General features: G+C 45.5%; 1 protein-coding gene across 1 annotated transcript in view; it reads right to left on the minus strand.

Annotated features, from left to right (window-relative positions):
• Window positions 1-9,200, minus strand: part of flt1 (fms related receptor tyrosine kinase 1) — a 274,469-nt gene that overhangs the window by 264,679 nt on the left and 590 nt on the right. The gene's annotated exons all lie outside the window — the stretch shown is intronic.

Genomic DNA, 9,200 nt, shown 5'->3' on the forward strand with positions numbered 1-9,200 from the left:
CTCAAGAACCTCCTCCTCAGCACTTTTGATCTCTCCCCACAACAGCGCGCTTCCAGACTCCTGCATCTGGACGGGCTAGGAGACAGAACCCCGTCAGCCCTGATGGACAAGATGCTGGCACTAACGGAGGATCACAAGCCCTGCTTTTTGTTCCACCAGATCTTCCTTGAGCAGATGCCCGAAGACATACAGCTCCTGCTGGCGGATGAGGACTTATCTGACCCACGGCATGTTGCAGCCCGTGCAGACATCCTCTGGTGAACCAAACGGGAGAACGAAGCCGGCCAGGACCGAGTCGGCCGCAGGCCCACCAGGCACAAGCCAGAAGAACACCATCCCACCTGGTGCTTCTACCACCAATGTTGGAGGGCTGAAGCCCGTAAGTGCAGGTAGCCCTGTACTTTTCATCAGGGAAATGACTTGGCCAGCCGTCATTGATGGCTGCAGCGGCTGGCCACACGAACAGCCTCCTGCACATGACCGACAAGTCCACCGGCCGACGTTTCCTAGTGGACACCGGAGCAGAGCTGAGCGTTTTACCCCCGACTGCCCTTGAGACCCACACCCGAGCCAACGGATCCCCCATCAAGACCTTCAGCACTTGCAGGGTGCAGATCCAGATCAGGAAGGACAAGTTCCGCTGGAGGTTCATGCTGGCCTCAGTGGGCACTGCACTGTTAGGGGCCGATTTCCTCAGAGCGCATGGCCTGCTGGTGGATGTTAAGGGCAAATGACTAGTCAACACTCGCACTTTTCAGTCCGTCCGTCTCAATGCCACAGAAGCCTGTAGGCCGGAGATAGCCGTCATCACAGCTCCCAGGAACGAGTATTCCAGCATACTCGATGAGTTCCCCACCATCCTGCAGCCACAGTTCACCACTGTCATGCCCCAGCACGGGGTTGTAATGCGCGTTGAAAGAACCAAAGACTTGTTGATCCAAACCAAGGCTTTTATTAATTGAAAGACTGGAGCATATCACAAGTAGGTCGACCAATCCAGAATGACCTGGTCTGGCTAGGAGCAATCCTTTAAGACCTGCCAGTAGGTGTGGCTACACTCTCAGCCAATCACAGTCATCCTACACTACCATCTGTACATATGTACATGTACACATTGGTGATAAAAATCTGTACTATCACATGGGTCTATCACCACATCTCCACTCAGTGCCCCCTGCTGCATGCCAAGACCAGGAGACTACCTCCCGAGAAGCTACAGCTGGCCAAGGAAGAATTCTCCCGCCTGAAAGAGTTGGGAATTGTCCGCAGGTCCGATAGTGCTTGGGCCTCCCCTCTCCACATGGTCCCCAAGATTTCCAGGGCCTGGAGACCCTGCGGGGATTATCGGCGCCTGAACGACGTGACTATGCCAGACAGGTATCCCATCTTGCATATTCAAGACTTCATGGCAACTTGCACGGAGCCCAGGTCTTCTCGAAAGTCGACCTGGTACGGGGCTACCATCACCACCCTGACGACATCGGTAAGACCGCAATCGTCATCCCTTTTGGGCTGTTTGAATTCTTGCAGATGCCTTTTGGACTAAAAAGTGTGGCCCAGACATTCCAGTGCCTGATGGAGGCAGTGGGCAGGGACCTGGACTTTGTGCTCATATACCTCAATGACATTCTCATTGCCAGCTGGGACTACAATGAGCACAAGGTCAATCTCCGCACCCTGTTTGCCCATTTGGCAGAGTTCAGTCTAATGGTCAACATGGCCAAATGCCAATTCGGCAAGCAGACACTGCAATTCCTGGGACACACCATCTCGGCAGCTGGAACCGCTCCGGCACCAGAGAAGGTCACTGCTCTGCATCAGTTCCCGAAACCCATCACCCTCAAGGGCCTGTAAAAGTTTGTTGGCATGGTGAACTTTTACCATCGGTTCATCCCTGGGGTGGCCCACATCACACGACCATTATTCTCGGTGATCGCCGCAAAGGACAAGGTCCTGTTTTAGTCAGAAGAGGCGGAGGGTGCCTTCGCAGCAACAAAGGACATGCTGGTGAGCACCACGCTATTGGCCCACCCATGCCCAGAGGCCCACACTGTACTCTCGGTAGATGCCTCGGCCACAGCCATTGGGGGCATGCTGGAGAAGTGGGTCAATGGCCAATGGCGCCCGCTGGCCTTCTTCAGCAGGTGCCTCTGACCCGCAGAACTCAAGTACAGTGCCTTCAACAGGGAGCTCCTGGCCCTGTACCTGGCCATCAGACACTTCCGGTACTTCCTGGAGGGCAGGCCATTCACCAATCACAAGCCGCTCACGCAGGCCCTCACGATGGCCAAAGATCCCTGGTCGGCTCACCAGTTCACCACCGACATCTGTCACAAGGCAGGTAGAGACAATGTTGTGGCGGATGCACTTTCACAACCCGCAATCCACAGCCTCATCCTCGGCCTAAACTACGCCCAGCTGGCGCAGGCCCAGAGGGAGGACACAGAGACATAGGCCCTCTGCACCAGGATTACAGGGCTCCGCCTCCAAGGCATCCATTTGCCGGGCAGCCCGGACATGCTGCTCTGCGACGTTTCCACCAGATCGCCGTGCTAGTAGTCCTGCTGCAGTAGAGATGATGGGTCTTCATTCTGGTCCACGATCTAGCACACCCCTCTGTTAAGACATCGGTGCAGATGGCGGTAGAGTGGTTTGTGTGGCACAGGCTCAAGAAGGAGGTAGTGCAAATGGCGAGGAGCTGCACGCAGTGCCAGACCTCCAAGGTCCACCGGCACACTAAGAACCTGATTCAACAGTTTGACCCGGTGGCCAAAAGGTTCCAGCATATACACGTTGATATCGTGGGCCCCCTGCTGGTGTCCAGGGAGGCACGCTACTTGCTGACTGTGGTCAATCGAACCACAAGATGGCCGGAAGCCATCCCCATCAAGGACACTTCCACCAAAACATGCACCAGGAACTTGCTTGCTCACTAGATCACCAGGTTCGGAGTCCCAGCGCACATCACCAGCGACAGAGGTGTCCAGCCTCTGGACACAGTTGGCGAGCCTGCTGGGGGTCAAGCTCCACCACACCACAGCATATCACCTGCAAGAAAACGATTTCACCGTTACCTGAAGTTGGCCATCATGGCCTGCCTCACCGGTCCCAGCTGGGTAGATGAGTTGCCCTGGGTCCTGCTCAACATCAGGATCACAAGGAAGGAGGATCTGCAGGTATCATCCGTGGAGTTGGTTTACGGCGTGCCACTGTCATTGCCCAGTGAGTTTTTCAGCCCGGACACAGACTCCACGACCGACAACCCAACCCTGTTGGGAGATCTCCGCAACAAACTCATCTCGCTGGCTCCCCCTCCTCCTACACACTATGGTAGCCGACCATCCCAACTGCCCAAAGAGCTAGATGCGGTCGAGTATGTCTTCGTCCAGCGTGGCTCGCACACAGCGCCCTTATGAAGGCCCTTACAGAGTCCTGCAGCGATCTGGCAAGACCTTCACATTGGACATTGGGGTTAAAAGCAAAATGTTTACGGTGGACCGCCTCAAGGTGGCGCACCTGGACCTCACTCAACCGATTCAAATGGCCCAGCCTAAAGGCTGAGACCATCCACCCAAGTGGCGAGATGCGTAAGCCAGTTCTGGGGGAGGGGGTTGTGTGGCTGCACACATACTCATGGCAAACCGGCCCCACTTGTACCACCATGTGGTGGGGCAGCCACGAGAAGATGGCACCATCGGGGGAACTCCTTGCCTCGTGGCTTTAGCCCAGCGCGTGCCTCAGGAAGGCGTGATGACATCACCGCCCGCGCAGGGGCTGCGATCATGCTACCCTTAAATTGGCGTGCGCGATTTTTAAAATAAACGATTGTTGAGAACCTCCAACGTGGTGGTTGTGAGTCTTCTTTATCGTAGCTGCCGCTACAATGTCATGTTTTTGGACACAGAATGTACCTATTCGTTCACTTTTCTTAATTTAATTTTATCAATACATGAAACACAGAGGAATAGGGGCATTTAGTAGTGTTTATCCGTATATTCCTTAAAGAGGCATGCTTATTCTCTATATATGCCGATTAAAAATACAGGAAAATGATGGTTATACTGCATACAGTTCTGATCATTACAAGAGGGTATGATAGAGTGCAGAGGAGATTTGTCTCTTTATTCATAGATATGTGCTCTTTAATCTCCCATCTTAATTCTTCTGATATGATCCTTTAATGGTGGCACTATAAGAAACATGTTCCAAAATATAATAGTATAAATGTCATCATTTTCATTTTATATAGGTACTGTGGTCTAGTATTAAGCTGAAAGCAGAATACAAGCAAGCTGATGGTGAAAGGTGATGTGGGAGATTAATTCAAGCAATTAATTTTGCTTTTGATATTTTGTGTCTTCAAGCAGTGTTAAAGGCACGGTGTAAATTCAGCTGTTATGTATTATCAGCAGTATTATTGAGATTTTCTATCTTGGTTGGAAATGTGAATTTCAAAAATAATGTTAGTATCCTTGTGATTTCTTTTTTAAGAAACTTAATCTATCCTTCAAAATTTATATCTGAGTACACAGGATCGAAGTTTTGCAGATCTACAGTATATTTACTGATCATCTGCAGAAACATCACAAGAAATTCTGGAACATTGTAAATGCTTTTTGCACCTCTTCTATAATTTTCCTGTGAGATCCCCGCTATTCAAGCAGACAGAGTGAAGGAGAGACTACATTAGAGAGACTGGATGCAGACTGGGAGGTTGCTTCATTGACCAACTTGGTTCTATGCACTGTAACAGCAGGGATCTCCCAGTGGCAACCCATTTCAATTCTCATGCCGATATGTCTGTCCATGGTATTGTCAGAGTATATACATGATATCACATACAAATGTGAGATTCTTTTTCCTGGGGGCCAGTCAGAATTCCCTAATTACCAGTAACTGTAAACTGTACTCAAAGAGAGAACTGTAAACAAAAGAAAAAATGTAAACAAATTCACTGTTCAAATATAGAAATATAAATATTCAGTAATAAATAATGAGCAAAATATGAGTCCTTAAATGAGTCTATTGTTTAGGAGTCTGATGGTTGGAGATTAGCAACTACCCCTGAACCTGGAGGTATGAATTCTGTGAAACCTGTACCTCCTTCCTGAAGGGAGCAAGAAGAACAAAGCATGTGGTAATGTGAATCCGATAGTAACGTTCCATGTAAATGTTCTCAATGGTGAGGAGAGTTTTAGGCTAGGAGTTTTTCACTCCAAAGCAATCATGCCCCCATACCAGGACATGATACAGCCGGTCAGCACACTTTCCATTACACATCTGTAGAAGTTTGCCAAGGTTTTCGATGTAAAATTGAACCTCTGCAAACTCCTGAGGAAGAAGAGGGACTAATGTGTTTGGTTTACAATTGCATTAATATGATGGGTCCAGGACAGGTTCTCTGAGATAGTAACCACCAAGAATTTATAGTTGCCCCTCCTTTCCACCTCTGATCCCCCAATGATCACTGGATTGTACAACTCTGGTTTTCCTTTCCTAAAGTCTACAACCAGCTCCTTTGTCTTGATGACAGAGTGAAATTAATCACATTCTCAACTTGCAACACTCATGGTGAGTTATGCAATATGCTCTCAAATTTCTCAGTTTCGATATCCCTTTAGAATTTACACCATCTCTCCTCTCATTCCTACCAAAATATTAACATTTTAAATGTTTTTGTATTATCCTTTTTACCAACTTGCCAATTTGTAATTAACTTCAATGCCAACTGCAGGTTTTGAAATTGTTCCATTTATACCCAACCAAGTCACAAATATACTGTATATTAAATAAAGCACTGAACACATCACTCAATTTTGGAAAGCACTACAATGCTATGTTTCCTCTTTATTTACCAATTCTCTATCTATGCTGCTGTTCTCTATTTTAGGGGGGCTCAATCGTGATAATGAACCTATTATTCAGTATTTTGTTAAATGATCTTTCAAAGATTATATACATCACATCAATTGCATTTATGTGACTTTGATGTGAGGTGCTCCTCATAAAGACACGAAAATCATAAAGGACCCCCCCCCCCCCCCCCTCATCACAGACATAAACCTCTTCTCACTGTTACCTATGGGCAGAAGGTACAGAAACCTTCAAGAAGTTTCTCTCCAAAAGCTATCAGTCTCTAAAATCTTGGTACACTTATCATAGACTGCTCTGACAGCATAAAAGGACTATTTTAAGTCACTTCTTTTGCCCTAGTGTTACTGTGAATATTCATTTCTATCTATCTTTTGAATTTATTGACTCTTTTAAGTTAATTCGTGTACTATAATAGTTTTTCTTCAGCTGCAGCAAGTAAGATATTAGAGCGTTGTACAATGCGTATGACAATAGATCATTATCAGTATCAATCTATTTAAATATATTATAACTTTAACATACCCTTGCTCATCTTCCTTAATTAATTGACATGTCTAAGAGATTGCCATCCCTAATAATCATTCCTCAAAGTTTCCCCACCACTGAAGTTAAACTGACTGAACTGCTGCTATGGTTTATCTTTACAGCTTTTTTTGAATAGGAGTACAACATTTGTTGTGCTCTATCCCTTAAGCACAACTTTTGCATCTTGTAATAATTTGAAAAATATGATTAACACATTCATATTTCCAATATAATTCCTCTAGCATTAATACCACATAGACCTTCAGTGATAATTCAAAATGAGCCATGAGAAATAGGAATGTTCCACCATTTTGCAACATTGTTGCTGAACTATTTATGCCAGCAATTCCATTTTCTAGCCCAATCCCTATAATCCTTAATTTTATAGTCCAAACGTCATTCTGTCACACCTTGCGTATATTCAGTGACATGATCTCCACTCCTGTCTGCGATAGAGAATTCCAAAAAATTGAAAGAAGAAATTCATTTCATTTTTAATAGGTAACTGTGATCCTTAGCACTGTTGATTCTCCCACAAGGGTTGGCTGCACCTTAGGATCTACTCCATAGAACTTCCTCAAAATCATTGACAAGCTTCATTTTCAACAAGGACATCCAGTCTCTATATTCCTCCACACCCCCTCCCCCCTCACCTCATTAAGATAATAGACATAACCAATCCCCCTTCACCACCATGCTACCCTGCCTGGCATAATTTTGTTTTAATCCTCAATAACTTCTGCATGCCTATACAGGCCACGCTCGTCAACTCTTTTTTTTATTACACTGACAAATACATTGGTGCTGCCTCCTGCACCCACCCATCAATCAACTTTTTCCACTTTGCTGCCAACTTCCACCCTGACCTCAAATTTACTTGATCCATCTCTAGTAACTTTCTCCCCTTTCTCGATTTATCTTCCTCTATTTTTGGAGACAAACTATCTACAAACATCTTTTATAAACCAACTAACTTCCCATTTCCTTGACTACACCTCTTCCCACCTGTCTACTGCAAGGATTCTCTTCCTTTCTTTCAATTCCTCTGTTCCCACTGTATCTGCTCCCAGGATAAGGCTTTCCAGGATATCTGAGATGTTTTCCATCTTCAGAAATTGTGTCTGCTCTTCTATTACCATTAATTCAGCCCTAAGCACATCTCCTCTATTTCCTGCTCATCTTCAATGGCCCCTTCCCGTCCACTGCTCCCACCCCACAGAGGCTACAAGGCAGGGTTGCCCTCATCTCCACATCCAACATCTTTCTTTGCAATTTCTGCCACCTGCAACTGGATCCACCACCAGACACATCTTCCCCTCCGCTTTCCATCGGGATTGCTCGCTCTGCATCTCTCTCATCAACTCACCTCTTTCCACCAATTAGCCCCTTCCCCCAAACCCAGTACCTACTTCTGTGACTGCAAGAAGTGCTACACATTGACTTACACCTCCTCCCTCATCACTATTCAGTGCCCCAAACCAAAAGCAACATTTAACATTTGAATCTGTTGAGGCTATTTATTGAATCCGGTGCTCCCGATACGACGCAGACCAGGAGAATCTTGCATTGAGCACCCTGGCTCTGTCCTCTTTTTTTGAAAATTTTATTTATTGAATCATGATGCATATGTTGAAACATAAAATTAATGAATAAAACTTGAAAAACAATACACAAAATATATACATGATATTTTAAAACTAATCCCCATACAACCCCCGCCCCCCCTTCCCTAACCCACCCAGCCCAACCCACCCCCTGTAACCTACCCCAAAAGAAAAAAAGGAAAAAGAAAGAGGAGATCATGTAACATCAAAATTCATCTGTATGAAGTAACACCACGACTGTGCGGCAAAGGGATTTAATCATTCAACCCCATATAATCCAAATATGGGCTCCAAGTTTTACAATAAAAAAGATAATTATCACGTAAATTATGTTATCTTTTCCAATGGAATAAGAGACCTCAACTCCATATGCCATCTCTGAATACTCAAACCTTTCTTTCAATTCCTCTGTTCCCACTGTATCTGCTCCCAGGATAAGGCTTTCCAGGATATCTGAGATGTTTTCCAAGTAACTGCCAAACATTTTCTAGCCACAGCTAGAGCCAATCTCAATAAAGCGATTTGAAATCTATTTAATTTTAATTCTAAACTAATCCTCTTAATATTATCCAACAAAAATACTAAAGGATCGAATGAAAATTTCACTATCAAAATAACCTGAAAACTCCTTAAATTTATTCCAAAAAGGTTTCACTGTTTGAACAAGTAGAATGCAAAAAAAAGAACCTAAGGTGTCCTTATGACACCTACAACATAAATCCGAAGAAATAAAATGACATTTCCTTAATTTTTCCCTGGTTCTGTCCTTTGCAACACCATTGCCATATTGAAGGTCTGACTACTTTTTAGTGCTGCCTGGACTCAGCATCTGTTGGTTTTTTTTGTTGTTGTTGAGATAATCTCTCATGTTTCTCGACTCCAACCTGTTACCCTTTTCCTCCCTGGATGACAATGGGGGGGGGGGGGGGGGGGAGCACATGCTGTGGAAAGAAAATGTTTTAAGTCTGTTACACATTTCCTGACGAAGGGTCTCGGGGCCAAAACATTAATCACATCCCTCTCCACAGATGCTGACTGATCATTTTGTTATAATTCTCTTCCAGTTTTCGTGGATTTGTTGAACCTCCTTTGAATGAAGAAAACATGGACATAGCCCTCCTTACATGAGGTGACCAAAACAGTGCACAGTACTCCAGGTCCCTGGACACGACATTAGCCTTCTAAATCACTTGCTGT

Source organism: Narcine bancroftii, chromosome 7 (assembly GCF_036971445.1).
Source record: "Narcine bancroftii isolate sNarBan1 chromosome 7, sNarBan1.hap1, whole genome shotgun sequence".
NCBI lineage: Eukaryota > Metazoa > Chordata > Chondrichthyes > Torpediniformes > Narcinidae > Narcine > Narcine bancroftii.